We start from the raw sequence: 18546 nt of genomic DNA on the forward strand, positions 1-18546 counted from the left end.
AAAAAAAAAAACACCAAAAAAACAAAAAAAACCAAAAACAAACAAACAAACAAACAAACCTCACAAACAAACAAGAAGACAACCATTTGTAAACCAAAACAAGCCCAAAAGATCACCCAAAGACCAGGACCATGTATCAGCTCATAAACAGCTAACACTGCCACTGAGACCACTCATGGCAAGGTCCTGAAGGAGGAATCCAGAGTTCACTAAATGGGCTGCCAGACAAAGTTATCCATAAAACTCTGATTTGCAACATGTGTCAAAACTATCCATAATGCTCTGATTTACTACATGTAGAAAGAAAGGGTTGAAGCTTTTACTTATCTAAATGTCCACTGTGCTGGTATTTAAGTGAGCATTCAAAGATTGCTCATCATTACTCTTAAATAGTTTTACTGAACACATTCCGCGTGTGACACTTTCTTATATGTTACCTTATTTAACTCCTGTGGCAATCCTAAAAGGTGAACTTACTTTAGAGCAGAGGACAGAAAGACTCAGTGACATTCTCTGCCTTGCCTGGGGTGGCTGCATCATTGGGTGGTAGAAGTGGGACTTGATCTCAAGACTTCTTACGCTATATTCAGTGCTTTTTATTTATGACATAGATAATTCAAAGCATGCTTTTTGGTATTAAATAAAAAGAGGACTTAAGTATATCGTCAAAAGGACTGACAGGTAGGCTTAAAATGGATTGCATGTCTTTTAAAAATCATGACTTGAGCTGGGTTAGTGGAACACACATTTAATCCCAGAACTCAGGAGGCAGAGGCAGGGGGGTCTCTATGAGACCGAGGCCAGCCTGGTCTACATAGCGAGTTCCAGACCTTCTGGGGCTAGAGGGATTCTGCCTCAAAACAAAACATAAAAAAACAAAACAAATTATGGCTTTAACAGATAACAACCTACGAAACTATTCCTGACAACCAAGCCTTCAGTGCATGTCAGCTGCTATGTTATTGAAGAGATTTTGGATTTTATTCTTCATTATTAGGACACACACACACACACACACACACACACACACACACACACACACACACATTTTGCAACACAGTTTCCATGTAGCCGCAGCTGGCCTGGAACTTGCTATATAGATCAGGCTGGCCTTGTGCATCTGCCTCCCATGTGCTGGGACAAAAGGTGTGTGCCACCATGCCTGGCTCTATATGTTCTCTTAAGTTAGTACATAGTGGCTATATTTATTAATGGGATTCAGAATACTGTTTCTATAATACATACAGTGTACCTGATCATATTCAATCACCCTTCTTCCACTCTCATATTCCATACCCTTGACACCTTTCTCAACCTCAAATAATCGGTATTCTACTTCCAGGTTAACTTTTTTGCTGGTTTTCTTTCACATATGAAAAAGAACATTTCCTGTTTGTTTGCATATCTCTGGCTTGTTTTGGATTATAAGTGTGAATGACAGGATTTCATTTTTGATGGTTAAATATTGCTCTGTTAGACTATGAGCATCTCTCAAAATGTCCTGTAACTGTGGTAAATCACCTGTTCTCTTGATCAAGGGGGCCGTGGAGACCCCACCAGATGGACCTGAACCAGTGTCCAGTCTACAAGGAAGAGGGTCAACACAGAGGAATCATTTCCTCCATGCTTCCAAGAGAAGCCAGCCATGGTCAAGCAGGACCTTTGACTTATCTTCACATAGACGGAACTGGTAAAAGAAAGGAGCCAGGGGCTCCTCACAAGCCCATGTGACCCCTGAGGAACAGATCCTCAAACAACCTTAAGAGTAAAAATAAATTGTTTTATCTGGGCCAATTGTAGGGTCTCAAACACTCAAAAGGAAGGTATAACCAAAGATTAATGGGGTCAATATAATTTTTGAGTCCATATGTATAACTAAATGCTACATAATAAGAAACAATGCCAGACAGGTGATACTTTCCTTTGAGTTATTGGCCCAGGTGGTGCAAGAGACTCCCAGACAGTAACCCAGCATAGAACTTGGAAAATGAATAGCAGACCCCAATCTTATCTAAAGGAATATTGACAACTGATTGCTGCTAGATGAGGAACAGCTGATCTTCCTAAAACAAGGATCTCTAGATAGGCCGACTAGATTCAGCAGATGGACAAACACTGGAGAATGGCTGGGGGTGTCAACAACACAGAGGACAGTAACAGGGATGACAGATTATGTGGGCTCCAGAATGTGGGAGGGGGGAGGCTATGGGAGGGTGTCATTTGGGAAGTGGGTATATAGATGAATAAGATTGTGTGGGATGTTCTGTATGACATACACACAGAAAAATCAACAAATCTTTAAAAAAGACATATTTGAAGAGGAAGCATAAAAATGTACTTCATGTTAAATAGTAGAGGTGATAAACATTACCAGTGAAATCTACCTGATGGCTTTATATCCATACTCAGGTACTAAGGATCCGAGTGTAACCAACTGTGACTAGTAATAATCAGATACATAGAGATTAAAACACATGTGCAACCATCTAAGTGTTTGTAGCATTAAAAATGTAGGAAACAACATATTTTAAAATAAAATGGAGATCTTCTTTAAAGGGTAAAAATCATTCAATTTTATGTCTTACAGGGTTTATACTGAGTTAAGTAATTGTATAATTGTATTAATTCAATTGTGAACCTAAAAATTTACAGCCACTTTTGAAAGAGATGTATCCTTTCTCTGGAGTGTGCTACTGAATATGTTAAAGCTGTAATGAAATGCTTCTTCTAATCACGTGGTTATTAAATAAAAAATTAAAAAAATATTACTCCATTATGTAAAATTATTCATTCTGTTTTTTAAAATTTATTATTTTTATTTTATGTGTATGAGTGTATTACCTGCATGTATGTAAGTGTACCCACATCATGCGATGCTTGTGAAAGTCAGAAGAAGGTATCAGAAACCCCTGGAACTGGAGTTATGGACAATTGTTAGCTGCCATGTAGGTGCTGGGAATCAAACCCCGGTCCTCTGCAAGAACAGCCAGTGCTCTTACTCACTGAGCAATCTTTCCAGATCCCCCACTCCATCTTTTTGAGAAACGTTTTTGTTATGTAGGCTAGGATGACTTCTAATTTGAGATCCTCTTGCCTTATCCTCCTGAATGGTAGGATTATAGGCCTGTACCTCCATGCCCAGCCAGGTAGCCTTTCTGAAAAGTACCATTGCAATCATGAAATCCTGATCCCTAATTCCCCCTTGCAGGCTATTCTGTTTTCCATATTTCAGCTGTTTTTTTTTTTTTTTATGCTTCCAGGGTTCTTTGAACCATTTCTAGATGTAATGCAGCTAAGGCTTAGCCTGGATCAATAAAAAGAAGGAGACTTCAAAGATGAGAAGATTTAGGCTCCTATTTCAGCTCCAATATTCTTGTAATAATGTTGGACAATTCATGTAGGCTCCCTCTGTCTCACATGTGAAAACTGTGTAAAATGCTTCTATTCCCAAATCAAATGAAAGATGTATATGAAACATATGTCCAGACTGGAGAGACGGCTTAGAGGTTAAGAACACTGACTCTTCTTGCAGAAGACCCAGGTTCAAATCCCAGCACCTACATGGCAGCTAGCAACTGTCTGAAACTCCAGTTCCAGGGAATTCAATGACCTCTTCTGTCCTCCGCAGGCACTGTATGACATGGGTGCACTTACATAGTGCTAGCAATGCACAGATACACATAAAATAAAAATAATAATAATAAAATGTCGCAAATTGTTTCTCTACAAAGATCAGTTATCATGGTCATTACTATTTATAGATTACCTTTACATTTAAAACTCCCAAGTTAAATCCTTACTAACATTCTTTTGCTGATGTGGTGGTGATAAATTTAATTTCATAAATATAAGACACAAAATATTTCTAATGTACTTGCTCTGAGGAAAAGAAGTTGAAGATTCTTTCTCTAGCCATTGGCTCATGTCTGCAGATGAGAATTTTATTTATATGTATTCAAATGTGATTTAAGCACATGGTGATTCTTTTATAGCTAGGCATAAAAAGTTTACAAGTTAGATGTTATTGCTATCTTTACCATTGATTCTAAAGTTATCTTATTCTACAGTATATAAACATTTTCTAAGGCAGGGGAAAATACACACCCATAATTATTTCTTGATGTCATCGGGCTCATGATAACAGCATACATTCTTTTATTTTATGATTTTAGAAAACTTTTCATTGAAGATTTTTTCCAGTCTTTCCAAATAAGATGAGCCCCGAATAGAAAAGATACTGCTGATCGCCTGGCTTCCCCAGCGGTTCAAAAGCCATATCCTGATCTTTACTGATTCAGAAAGAAGGCATGTGGTGTGGCTGACCTCAGATATCATTAAACATCTCTGTAAACTGCTGCTATTAGAGACTCATTTGAATTTACCTTCTGAAGATTCATTAATAAGTCAAGTCAGAATCTAGAAAATTCTACAGCAAGATTGTGTGATCACTTTGCTCTTGGCTTTGCCCAACACAGAGTTTTTATTGCATGGTTGGTGTGTTGGCTTGGTGCTTCCTAAAGGGCCCTAGGTGAACCACCCAGATGCACATCACTTTCAAATCCCAAAGACATGTCAGTGGGCTCTGGAAGAACCTAGGAAAAGGAACTCCTCTCCTTTAGAAAGCGGCGAGGTCTCAGGGAGTGAAGAAAAGTTTAGTCAGGCGCTTTTAGCTAAATTTATTTCAGATGCCCAGGGACCACTGTTCTATGTACAAAAGGCCATATTGAAGACTGAAGCAGCTGTGTATTTCAGTAGCTATTAAAACAATGCTTTTCCCCCATAGGGGAAAAGAGAGGAGATAGGAGAGAATAACAGGACTTCCTCATTCAGAGGTTCAGTATTTTTCTAAAAAAATTATCATTTTTATATATTTTTATGTGTATGAATGTATTGCTTATATATATGTAAGTGCACCTGTGTCACGCAATGCCTGTGGAGGTCATAAGAGGGTGTTGGATCCTGTGGAAATGGAGTGACAGATGGTTGCTAGGTATCATGTGGGTGCTGGGAACTGAACCTAGATCCTCTGCAAGAGCAGCCAGTGCTCTTAACTGCTGAGACATCTCTCCAGCCCGCTCAAAGGTTCAGTTTAAATCATTCCATGTCTCATTTTGTTTGTACAGTGTACAACATTGTTAAAGTTACAGATGTGGAAGAGAGGACTTATTTATGATACTTTGAGTTGCAGATACACCCAAGAATCAAGCAATACACTGAGCACATTTAATAAACATTATTGTGGTCACAGTTATTCACTGGGAATAAAATAACATTAATAAAATTTAGATTTTTTTCCCACCCACAGTTTTTATTCGGATGAAGGTGATACAAGCCATAACACATGAAAGGTGAAACATTCTATGCAGTTTGACAGAGTGGTCAGTAGCCATATGTAGCTATTCAATTTTTTTTTTTTTACAATTAAAGTTACAGTTTTAACAATATACAAAATGTTACAGTAATTCAGATTTTTTGGCATAATGATTACAGATTTGATAAATACATTTTATATCTCATAATAGCGATGAGGATTATACAAAAGCTATTAAAACAATTATGAGAATAAATTCTATTGTCACTTAAGTATCTAAAGCTATTTTCCTTTGCCCTTTGCGTTCTTCCAGAATGATTTGTTTTTATTCTTTACCTTAATTTCAGGGACTTTAAAAAGATACTTGTTTTTTTTTTTCATACAGAAGAAAATGTAAAGAGTGAAACAAAATAACTCAATACTTCTATTGCATTAGTCACATTTCAAGTGCTTAGTAGCCATATGCGACTGGTGGCGGCTGTACTAGACAGATCAGATATAGAAATTACTAAACTTCAGAAATTTCTATCAGGCATTCCTGACAAGAAGATGCCTAGGCAACACATTACTGACATTTGTAGTAACTGTCAGTAGAGAACAAGAAAGGATGTGTACGCAATACTTCTATTGCATTAGTCACATTTCAAGTGCTTAGTAGCCATATGCGACTGGTGGCGGCTGTACTAGACAGATCAGATATAGAAATTACTAAACTTCAGAAATTTCTATCAGGCATTCCTGACAAGAAGATGCCTAGGCAACACATTACTGACATTTGTAGTAACTGTCAGTAGAGAACAAGAAAGGATGTGTACGCAAAAATATACAGAAAGGCTTTAACTAATAGGACCATGAAATTATGATTGTGTTGACAGGTGCAAAAGGAGAGCTTTACTTTTTAGTAAAGAAAAAAAAAGAGAAATAAATGTTTGAGAGAAAACTAGCTCATCTGATTAAGTTCAAATTTTTCTTAAAAACTTGTAAGGGATGAGATAGAATGATAGGTTAAGCAAAATGAAGGACTTGACTGTCAATTTGAAGTGTTTGTTCTATATTTCATAATGCCACTTTTGAACAGATTCTGACAGTTCTGGAGCAAAAAACCAGCAGTAAATAACTTTTCTTTGCATAATTCGGTGTACAAAGAGGTCAATGTTTAATATTAGCACTTGAATACAAGTTTGTCTCGGACTCAAAGCCCAATCTCTCTCTCTCTCTCTCTCTCTCTCTCTCTCTCTCCGTGCATGCATGCGTGTGTGTATGTGTGTGTGTGTGTGTGTGTGTGTGTGTGTGTGTGTGTGTGTGAACAGTCTCTCTCTCTCTCTCTCTCTCTCTCTCTCAAACAGAAAAAGAATGAGAGACAGAGACAGAGAGACTGAGATAGAGAGACAGAGGCATAGAGAGCCAGAAAGAGAGAGAACCAACATTTATGTTATGGGAAAGGAAGATTATGGGAAGATGTGGTTCAGGTGTTGGTCTACCTGGAAGACCATAGAAAGTCAAAGATGACTGACCACTTTGTGAAACCCCAGAAAAATGTCTTATTCTAAATTTTGTTTAGAACTGTCATTCTTTTTAGGGTGCACATTTTGGTCACAGGGCTTTGTGGAATAAGAAGCAGTTTCCATGCTGTCTGGAAATATTCTGATTTTTATCAAGGGTCCCAAGAGTGGACTTAGACTAATTGTGCCTTCTTAGAACACTCTATGAGGATGAAGTATATTTAGAATCTTGTCATTCACTGTATGCCCCACTTTATTCCCCCATTCCTGTTTCTGTCTTTCCTCTGCTTTGTATTCATTAAGTTCTTTCATGTGACAGGCATCAAGGGTACAGAGATGAGCAAGGCAGGAAGCCTTCTGCAAGAAGCCAGGTGCGTAAATAGGAGTAGACATTACAGAGTGGCAATGAGCCACAGTGTCCAGGTTGGGCAGAGGGCACTAAAGGGCATGGAGAAAGTGCACAGGGTAACCTGGGAAGACACTTGACTTGAATCTTGGAAGAGGAACATAAATTAATTCAATCAATTGAATGAAAGAATATTTCATTCACAGAGAGAGGTTCAAATGCCAAAGCAAATACAGCATAGCACAGTGTGACTGAGGGAAAGAGCTATGACTTTGATCCCTCTTTTTGTCTTTTGTGAACCACAAAGGAAGGGCTTGAAATATGTTTTTGTCTCTATTGCTCTTTTTAAAATTATTTTTTATTTTATGTGTATGATTGCATTGCCTGCATGTATGTAAGTGCACCCATGTTGCGCAATGCTCACAGAGGTCAGAAGAAAGTGTTGGAGTCCCCTGGAACTGGAGTTACAGATAATTGTTAGCAGTCAGTGCTGGGACTTGAACCCGGATCCTGCAAGAGCAGCCAGAGCTCTTAACTAGTAAACCATCTCTCCAGCGTCCTGCTTTTTATCACTCTTACTGCAGCCTACATAGTCACCTAGACATTTGACTAGGTGACTCATACAATGTGGGGAGTCATTTATGGCTTTTTGACTTTGATCATCTGACTATGGATCACTGTAACTACAGAGTGACACTCTGGGGACATACTTTGATTGAACAAGTGCTAGTGCCTCTATTGTAGTCAGTTTCTTACAATGATGGGAATGTCTACTGCCTTAGGAATGACGTGCAAGGCTATCATTCTCTTTCCCAAATTGGCGCCAAAGCAGTCAGTGATCACATGCAGGGATTGACAGAGAAAACTTAGCTATCCAAAGTTACCCCAGAGAGAGATGATAGGGATTTATTCTTTCCTCCTTTTTCTTTTCTAATTACAAAATCATTACATTTTTGGCTCTGAGATGACAGCATGTTTTTAGAGAAAAAGTACAAAAAAGAAAAATAAATTAAAACCAAAGTATTATACAAGAAACAGAGCCAGTCAGCAGTGTCTAGGAACAGAGCCACTGGAATTCTCTCACTCTGTGAGTCAGGGCCATTGTTGCAGGGAGCTGAGGGTTTTTTTAACTCCCTTTTAGGACATCTAACCTAAAATAGATGAGGGGCAGAAAGGAGAAACAGGGTGAAGACAGATTTTGAAGTGGGAAGTACAGACTCTGTTGCTTCTGGGCTACGTGGCACTGGGCAAATGGCTTGACCTTCATTGAACAGAACATCTATTTTCTTCCTCCTGGTCAAGCTGGGAATAATAGCCTCTTTACAGACATGATATGAGGAACAGAGATATCAGGATCAACATCTTGATTTTTAAGATAACAAATAGTATCAATTATTATAGCTATTGATGATGAGTCAGGAGTCTCTCCTCTTACTTAACAGGAGAGTGCTTAATGGCACTTTTGGGAACTGGCCTCTAGGTACTTTGTTAATGGGAAAGAGAATTCTTAAAGTATAGCCTTAAGAGAAATAGTAAATTTTATGGGGTGGCAGGTCTGAAAGCCTCAGATAAAAACTCAATAATTCCAGATGCAGTGAGTTATTCTGACTATAAATATGTTCTAGTTATTGATATTAATTTCTTATTGATAGTGAGAAAGCAAAAGATAAGAAGATATTTGGATAATGAGCTCAGATAATACATGATGATAAAGCTAAACAGAATTGTCAGCTCAGAAATTGACAAGCTAGTTTACAAAATTATTGAAGTGCCTTGTTTATTGAACTCATTATTCATTATTGATGACCATGTCTTTGTAAAATATCCATAAATGAGAAAGGAAAGAGAGGGAAGAGACAATTTCATTCTATTCAAGGTTTTAGTTTTGGTAGAAAAGAAAAGGGGGGGAACTAAAAGGAGGGGGGAGAGAAAGAGATGGAGGATGAGAGACAGAGACAGAGACAAAGGCTGAGACACTGGCATTTCTGCTGTTATGGTTATTCCTATTTTTACTATAAAGATCTGAGACCCAGGGCAAGGCATATGCATCTGTTCCTTTTATTTCTTTTTCATCAGTATCTAGAATCTACCATCCTGGCATGGTCCCTTACTTTGTGATTTGTTAAAGCACATATCCTATACACTCAGTGTGTATTCTATAATAACTAGTAATACTAAAAATGTATCCTAAAAGATCTTGAAATAATGAAGCAGGAAGTGATTGCCAAAAATGATTCTCAAGCTCTTCTACAGAATACCAAACCCAAGAGATATTCTCGAGAGAAGACATTCAACAACAAATATTAATTAAATGTTCATTAATATCCCAAGCAGCAGTGTTTTAAAATGCACTTTAGAAAGCACTGAGAAAATGACTGAGGTTTTATATGACATAAGTTATTATTTTTATATTTGTATATCTCATTTATTTTGTGTTCATATGTATGTGGATGCACATGCCATAGTACACATGTGGAGGTCAGAGGACAACTTGTGGAAGTTACTTCTCTTTTTCTACTATTTGGGTCCTGGAAACTGAACTAATGTCTAGGCTTGGCCACAGGCATCTTTACCTGATGAACCAGCTTGCTGGTCTAATAGTTATTAACTCATCTTTCTTTAGTTAAAATTGAATTATTTATAATATTTTTGCATAAGAATTTCTGCTGTGAATGGTGCCAAATATCAATTGGTAAATACATTAGCTTTTTGGGACTCTAAACTATAATGCAATTACTCTTTCTTTTTCTACTTACCCTTGATCTTGTCTGGCCTTTTGAGACATGTGACATTATCTTTCTGCTCTAAGAGACAAGAATACTTTTATTCCATTTTGGAAGATTACACATTTATTTGAAGGTTTATCCCATTTTAACTACATCTGTTTAAATGCCACAAGCCATTCTCAGGTTCTGAGTATATCATTCCTTTAGTATTCTAAATAAATAGTTGTGACAATGCATGCTTCTGTAGCATCACTCTATAAAATACCCCGCAAGGCCTTTGTATCTCTAAATGATAATGTGATTATTTGAGAAGTGGTCTTCATTTTGAGATTAGATAAACTAAGGCACAGAGATGATTAGTGATTTGTGCCAGGCCCCAGAAAGAGTCAAGGTGGTTTTGAGATTACAATACTGAAGATTCTCTGGAATGGCAGACTATCAAATCACACATATACAAATTTCATAGCTTCATCCTTGTTGACATCACATAGAGACTTAGAGGACTGTTCTGTTTTCCTACAAATGTCATAATTTTTTACAAAGCAAGAAGCCTTTCCCTGTTATGCCAAGGATTTTTTTATGGTCTTAATTGATCTCTATCCCCCAAAGGATTCTGAATTATGCAAGCATCTCAAGTCTTAACAAGCCATCCTGACACAGCTGTGCAATGGAAATGTTCAACAGAAAGGTATTTACTTCAGTCTAGGCAAGACCCTGGCCACTCCCTGGGGAGACCCAGATCCAGGGGAGTGGGCCTGAGCCATGTTGGTTGGAGAAGGTTGCCTGGCCCACATTTGCCTTCTGTCTTCCAGCTCCCTTGCTCTTATCCTGCTGCTGGGGAGAGTCTGATCATGGCAGCTCTTCTACCTCTCCTTGTCTCTCACTGACCTCCAGCTGCTGGAGTTTGTTTACTGCTGAATTGAGCATTTAGATTCAGGCTTGGCTGGTGGTGGCCTTGGAAAGAACATTTTCTGAAACTGCTTTGGTTTTCTTTCAAATAAACTTCTGCAAGCCTGGACATTTCTGGCATTGCTGAGGGGTGAGTGATTTATTCTCAGAAGCTTAAATTAGGATTTAAAAAAAGAAAACTAACAATGTGAGTAACACTCCAGCCACAGGTTACAATGGACACTGTGCTCTGTTTTTTCTCAGAAAATCTGAAATCTAAAGGTCCCCTCTAGCAACAGGTCTGATTTCTATTCCAGACACTCAGCATCCTAGCTCCCCCTACTGGTAAGTAACCTTCTTGACCTTACTCGATTTGCCATGAGGGATTGAAATAAACTCGAGCTAGAAGTGAGATTCGATGTGCCATTTATGTGTATGAGTGTATGTATGTAAGTGCACCCATGTCATGCAGTGCCCATGAAGGACAGAAGAGGGTGTTGGATTCCCTGGAACTGGGGTTACAGATGGTTGTTAGCCACCATGTGGGTGCTGGGATTCAAACTGATTCTGCAAGAACAGTTTTAATGGCTGAACTGTCTCTCCAGCCTGAGAGTTGAGGATCTAATAGCATATTTTCCTGAAGATCTCTTTTCTTCTTTCACTCCTCCAGATTCAACAATTTTAGCTACCTAAGTCACAAAATCTTAGCTCCACCAAGTGTCTCCCTTCCTGAACTTTTTGGCCTTATTTAATGTTGGCACACAACAACAAAGCAAATAAACAAAGAAAAACAACCCAAGGATGTTTGGACTGATAGCATTAGCATCATGACTCTAGACTTTAAGACTGGTAGGAGATCTGTAGAAAAAGGATAGTAATGCACACTTACCACTTTGCATGTATGAACTGAGTCTAGATTTATCATCAGAGTACACACACACACACACACACACACATATTAGTGGGAGGCATGGAAATGATTACATCTATTTGATCCCTGTGCTCACTGGACAGCTCTTAAGATCTGAGGTTTTCTTAGTGACCTGGAGGCAGCTGTGATTTAAACTCTTTATATCACAGAGCAAAAGTTTGGTATAAACCAACCCTAGTTAGCCTAACTATATGAAATGTCAATTATGGAGGCCACCGGCCCAAATTTCCAGAAAAACAGCTGTCTTGTCTAGCTAACAGGAGGGGCTGGAGAAACTCTTTGACAAACTGAACACATGTTATTGCCCAGAGAAGCCAAAAGCTGACACCCACACCCAGGCCTATTCAGTTAGAGCTGGAAATGTAGCAAAAGAAATGATTAATTGTCTTTTCAGCACATCAATGACCCAATGCCTAAATAACCCATGCTATAAACACATCAATGGAGTGCCCAAGAGAGGCAGTCTTCAAAGAAGACTTAAAAAATGTTTTTGCAGTGATGCTTACATTTAGTCATAAAGAATGTAGATTTTAGCGTACAATAAATTCATTTCAGAAAATAATTACTGTTTCAAAGATTTGTGAACAGCACCAGGCATGCTTTCAAGTTAAGTGAAGAGGGATCTGGATAACAACTGTTCACTTATGCAGGGTAAATTGCTTCCAGGAAATGATTTAAGTATGTTAAGTATCTCTACCTTGGTTATGATGTATGGTGGATTCACTTTATGTGTTACCAATAATTGTGTTATCTCAGCAGAGAATGTTCAGATTTCTTGACATCCATGGAATTACTACCCTGGGTCAGAGTCAAGTCTAAGGTGAGGTCAAATGAGGCTCCTTTCCTAGTTGAAGTCAAGGATAAACAAGAGTTTTAATAGATCTGAGGGTTATAAATCTTTGACCAGTGTGACCAATCATCGAGCAGTGCTATACCTGAAGAATTCTGCATGAACTGGAGTTCATCTCCTAAACAGAGGGTCTGGGGTTGGTTGGAAGTGCACCTCTCTATTCCTTCTGATTGCTCTGGAATCTCTCTCTCTTCCTTACCAGAAGTGAACTCTTGGAGCTGTGCCATTCTCTTACTGAACTCTTGGTTCTTGATTACCCCTCCCTGTTGTCACCACACCCTTCAGCCCTACCTTTTGTTCCACGTCCTCATGTTTTCTCTGATTACCTACTATGTGTATTTTGCCTTGTCTCTCCTTAAAGACATGGGGAGACACAAAATAAATTGGCATCACAATGTCTTTTGAGAGGGACAAAGTGAAGAATCTACTGCAAATAATTGCCTATCAATATCCTTGCTTCATATAAATACTGAAACTAGGTCTTAAACTTGCCTCAAAAATAAATATAATTTCTAGAGCTCAGATAAAAGTACAAAGAATTAACAAGTCCTGAAGGAAAAGCAATGGCCTAGCCCTTGATGAGATTAAGTGGATTCCTTTACATTTCCTAATATGAGAGGGTCCTGACCTTGAAACAGTATTTTAAATGCTTCTTATAGGAATTTTATGGAAGGAGCTGGAAAAAGTGGCTAATTTCTATTTAGTTCTTTTTTCTTTCATTTTTCTTCATTCACTTCCCTGTCCAGCACAGATTTATCAAGCAGCTGCTGTGCACCAGATTCTGCCACAGAGGAAATCTCCAAAGGTCCTTATGATGTTAATGATCAGTAACCTCAGTCTGCATGGGGTTTGTAGTCATGTGTCCTAGACATTCTTTAATATAGCTGAGGTTCAAACCTCCATCCATTTGTGAATCATGCTTTAAGTTCTTACAGACTGCGCAGCACAGTTAGAGGCACATAGGGTGGACAGAGACATCACAGTTATTGAAGATAGAGCACTGACTGGAGAGTTTGCCTCTTGTCCTTCAGTCTTGCTTGTGCTAAGCTCATCTGGGTGACTGTGTGAAAGACAACCTTTCTGACCTCTTCCACCAGTAAAACAAACTTTTAGCTAAAGTTAGCCACTAAATCCCTCCTAGCACTCCCATTTTATGTTCTCTAGGTTCTTCCTAACCTTCCAGAAGTTTGAACAGTTACTAAATAAATAAAAGTACTCAGAAACCTCATCTCAGACAATTTGCTGGAGGCAAGGAGCAATTCTAAATGACCTTTCACTATGTATAGCAATCAAAGCTTAAAAAAGGTCAGAGCTTTTGGTTTGGTGGGGAAGTAGGAGGAGACACCTGGTAAGGAGAAAAACTGCAAGCCTGGGTGCTACTCCAAATACTTCACTATAAACTGAAAGAGACCTTTTGCATTGAAAAATGTTGGTGGCACCTAGGGACTGTGACCACAGCTGTAAATCCTGAAAAGGCTATGTGAAGGAGAAGTGGCCAGTTTTGTTTTCCAGGAAAGACAGTAGAAGCGAATCATAAATAAACAGAGGACCCTGGAAACTAATCATCAGGAGGTTCCAACACTGTATAGAACCAATTTAGTTGCTGCTTTGGCTCTTAGGACTCACTGAGAAATTAGAATTCATCATTTTAGGTGATGAGATTATGATTAGTTTGGGGGAATGTTTTTATTTTATTTATTTCAGTTTGATCTGATGCAGTTTCAATGGCGTCCTGGCTTTGAGTGCATAGGGCTTCCAGACTGTAGACATTTCAAACTTCTGGGTTCCTTTTCAGCTCCTTCCTGAAAAAGCTACTTGTTTGAGGAAAGACTATAAAAAGTACCCCCTTCCTTAAGCAGCATGTAGTTACTAGAGGAAAGCCACACTGAAATCTCTGACCAGAGGCTTCTCTCTCTCTCAGTGCTGAAATGTGGTTAAGTCTTTCTCATTTTTCACTCCTCCTCATCTTTCTAGAAAGGGAAGAGGAGTTAGCAGAACCATAATTTAGTACATGGGGTGAAAACTGCGGTTAATGACTACCAGGTCCCTGGAAAGTCTTTTTTTTGTTTTTTTAGAACACCCTTAACATTTGGTAACAACTTATGTGTAGGATTTCTCACTCAGATATGTCTGAGGTACTAGAGATCCTTTTCACACAATGCCTAGGGAATGGTTCTCTAAATTCCAAAGGTGTTTGTTGACCCTTAACTGCTTCCTCTTTTCTACATTTGCTTAACAGAACAGTACATCTCTGTGTCATAAGACTACTCTCAAGATCTGGACTTTCTTTAACTTATGCACATGTACGAAAGTGGAGGCATGAAGAAAGACCTGGTTCTCTGGGTTACATGGAGAAGCAGAGATTGGAAATTATGGATGTCTCTTAGACATTCTGCCAGTTGCTATACCAAGGTGGTGACTAAGGAAGAGGGGTAAATTGATGCTTCCAACTTCTAACTTGCAAATGTCCACACAACATTGCATCCTTCAGGAGAGTTAGACTTTGTTTTGCAGATGTGACCTTTATTAGGTAAAAATAGGATGGTTTATACCCACAGCATAACTTTTAAAATTATAACTGGCACACTTGAAATCGTTTTGGGTTTGTATACTCTTCTCGTCTGTTGGAGAAAGGACCAATGAGAAGCACAATAGAGGTGGATCTTGACTTATTAGAAGCAATACTATTTGGATTAGAAAAGAAAATCCAAACAAAAACCCAAGAACAAACATTTTAGTTCTCTCCATCCCCTCTAACTCTACTTAAATGTGGGCAGCAAGAGGCCATGGCCATGTCTGATGACCGATCCTGACCCCTCTATTGTCCTGGGAGCACTTCTGTGATTCTCAGCTTCCCTCGTAATTCTGAGTCATTCTTATCTTCTTGTCCTTGATTTTTTGAAAGAAAAGAAAAATAACACATGTTCTTTGACCATGTGGATATTTTAATTCATAAATAGAAACACATACCCAAGATGTATTTTTGTCTAAGTATAGCAGGACCTCAAAAAACTTCAGGGCACCTTTTGTTTTCTGCTAAGGAGTTATCTGCAGCCTGCCACAATGGCGATGGATGGATATGACCATGCACAACTATCTGATGGCAGAGAATGGAGACTCAGGTTGTCCTTTGACAGTCTGTGCAGAAGGGGCAATGATGGGGATGGGGTAACTAAATAATGCTTTACTGCTGACTTTCCTAACATGAAAGAAGAGATGTGCCATTTTACCTGCTATGTGCCCTATGGAAAGAATAGCTTTGATTGTTAATACCCCTGGTAAGGTTAAATCATGAACAGTCTAAGATGATCTCACCCAGTCATTTAGGGGCTTGAACTTCATGGCAAACAGGGAAGGCAGTCACTGTTAAGCTTTTCATAGTTGGCCTATTCAGACTGCCAGGAAAAGCAGAAGCAAATCTCCAGAGAACACTTGTCATCCTCAAATTTAAGAATAACAAAGAGTTCTTTTTCACTGTGAGCATTTTGCCACTTAGAGAAGATAACTTTGGTGGAGGAGATCCGGCAAAGAAGGTAGTGTCTTTTCACCCTGATGATGCTGGGTAGGAGTCAGGCACTACTCTAAAGGAAGAGCCAACTTGGACATACCACACACCTAGTTTGGCCCATCTCATACCTGTCTCTTGTCATAGTTGATTATTCATGTTAGGTATGAAACAAGCAGATTGCACTGTGACTGGAGATAAAAGGTATTTGAATGTGCACAGGTCACATATTATCTTGGCCAATAGTAATTTTAAAAATCATTTTCTTAAAGGAAACCACACTCTTTGTAGCAATTTTTCCAGTGGGAAAAAAAATTCAGCATGATAGAACTTGCCACATATCATTCTTTTATTTGAATAATTGTGTTGGATCCCTTCCATCCCAAACAGTTTTAACATTTCTTTTGATTTTTGAAAGATAAAGAGAAATGTTCAGAAAGACTCTGAGTTAAGTGTCTAATTATTTCAGTTTCTTTACCAGGAAGAAGATTTTATACCTGCAGTAACATTTTTCTTCCCATGTGAAACAACGTACAACCAACAGACATGAAATAAAAAGTGAACAGTTTCGCTCACATTAAGAGCCTTAAGGGCTCAAATAGTGGTTTGGTTTCCTGGCTGGCAGCCTCAGCTTGTCTTCTCTAAGTGGAGCTTCTACATTTCTCCAGATGAAATATTTGAAGGTAGTTTTCTCCCACATGAGAGAGTTTCATCCACAAAACCCACAGATTATGATGGCAAACTTCATGGACCAAGAGTCTGGTTTTACAGAAGTAGCCATTGGGTATATTTTTCCTCTCACAGGTGCAGAACACTTTACTTCAGGATAAACGGAACAAGCCCCCCCGCCCCCCAAGAAGATTCCTAAGCATTGGGTAGGTCTGGGAGAGTTAGTCATCAATGAAGTAGATTTTCATTTGCTAGACGAGGGCAGAATGGTGGTAGGATTTAAAACTCAGTCTAATGCCTCTGTAGCTGATCTTACTTTACAACAGTCTGGTGTGTGCAGAAGTACTGTATAATCTGACCTGTCCTTTTCTCTGTGAAACATATTGAAACACTTTATGTTTAGAGATATGTATAGAGATTCATGAAGTTCTTTTACACACTTTCTTCATCCCAACACAATTCTCATTTTAGGATACTGCGAAACGATTGCTTCACAGTAGCTCATCCTGCCCCAGCTTGTAAAGCTGGGATTTGTTCTTTCCTATCTACCAGCCACCTGATTACTGTCCCCAGGCAAAGGCCACTGGTTCACATCATTTTTTCCAAGTGCTTAAACCTGGAAAGATATTTCTTAAAGGACTCACAGAAGCTGTCTTGGGGGTTTGGAAAACATCACAAAATTGTTAGCAGACCTTTTGACTGTCCTATTTTTAGATAGCTAATTGTATTCTTTTAAGGTGCATTTTTGACAATGGGACAGTTTTCCTTGCTCCCACTGATATGTGAAACATTTACAATGAAAAACATGAGCTTAACACTTCAAACAGATACATTTTAACCTCAAACAGACATTTTAACCCTAGCAACAGTCAGACGGGCTGGAAATAGTGATATAAAAGAGAAAAGGTTTTTTTTCCTAATAGTTATGCTGTTGTTTCTGCCAAAAAGGAGTTTTTATTTTACTGTTCAAACAGAAGTTTGTTTTCAAACCAGTTGCAAGTTGAGTAGCTGATCCCAACATCCTTAAGAACCAACTCTTTAGTAAGTGCGCTGATCAGAAGCGATTTACTTGCCATAGTAAACCCCACTAGGTCAGCTCCCAGTACAAGGGTAATCTTACCTTGAGCACGTAAGATCTGGGAGACAGGCGCTTGGGCTCCCACGGAGAGGACCGGGAAGTGCTCTGAACCTCTGGTAACTTGCACTTGGCTTTTATGGGCAGGTGGGAGGAGCTGCTCCTCACAGTAGGTGGGCAGAGAGAGAGAGCGATGGGGCGTCGGGCTGCCCCAGAGGAGCGGGACACTTGTCTAGGGAGGGGCCCAGCCTGTGGGAGGGAAGGAAGGCAGGGATGTGGGAGGGCGGGGGAGCCAAAGCAGGACTGGAAAGGGGAGGAGGAAGAGTAAAGAGACCGAGACCATAGAAGTGAAAGGTTGGGGAGGAAATGAATGAGGGAGGGAAGACAAACGGAAGCGGGAGGGGGAGAGAGCGAAAGGGGGAGAGAGGGAAAGAGGGGGAAGAGAGCGAAAGAGGGGGAAGGGGGAGAGAGAGAAGAGGAGAGAGGGAGAGAGGGAGAGAGGGAGGGAGGGAGAGGGAGAGTGAGAAGATTCTGGAAGATAGGATGGGATCTGAATTGTTTTCCGGTTTTGTGATTTTTTTTGGGGGGGGGGGATTGTGAATGACTGTCACTAATAGTTTTCTATGAAACTGAAAAGCCAAGTGACTATTCAGCAAATCCCAAAGGTTCCGAAGCGAGGTGAAGGAGGGGACGCGGGGGCGTCCAGGGGCACTATATGTGCTGTGTGGGCTGGGATTGCTGGG

General features: G+C 39.3%; 1 protein-coding gene across 3 annotated transcripts in view; it reads right to left on the minus strand.

Moving 5' to 3' along the window:
* The window catches only part of Col8a1 (collagen type VIII alpha 1 chain), a 153563-nt gene extending 135542 nt beyond the window's left edge, over positions 1 to 18021 (minus strand). Inside the window, exon 1 of one of the 3 annotated variants that reach the window (XM_008831248.3) lies at positions 17849 to 18021. The gene's annotated coding sequence lies outside the window, so the exon portion shown is untranslated. The remainder of the gene's footprint in view (positions 1 to 17848) is intronic. The other 2 variants (XM_029562606.1, XM_008831246.3) reach the window with 2 other exon arrangements.
* Positions 18022 to 18546: the final 525 nt, after the last annotated feature.

The sequence above is a fragment of the Nannospalax galili genome, unplaced genomic scaffold (genome assembly GCF_000622305.1).
Source record: "Nannospalax galili isolate Female #2095 unplaced genomic scaffold, S.galili_v1.0 scaffold355, whole genome shotgun sequence".
NCBI lineage: Eukaryota > Metazoa > Chordata > Mammalia > Rodentia > Spalacidae > Nannospalax > Nannospalax galili.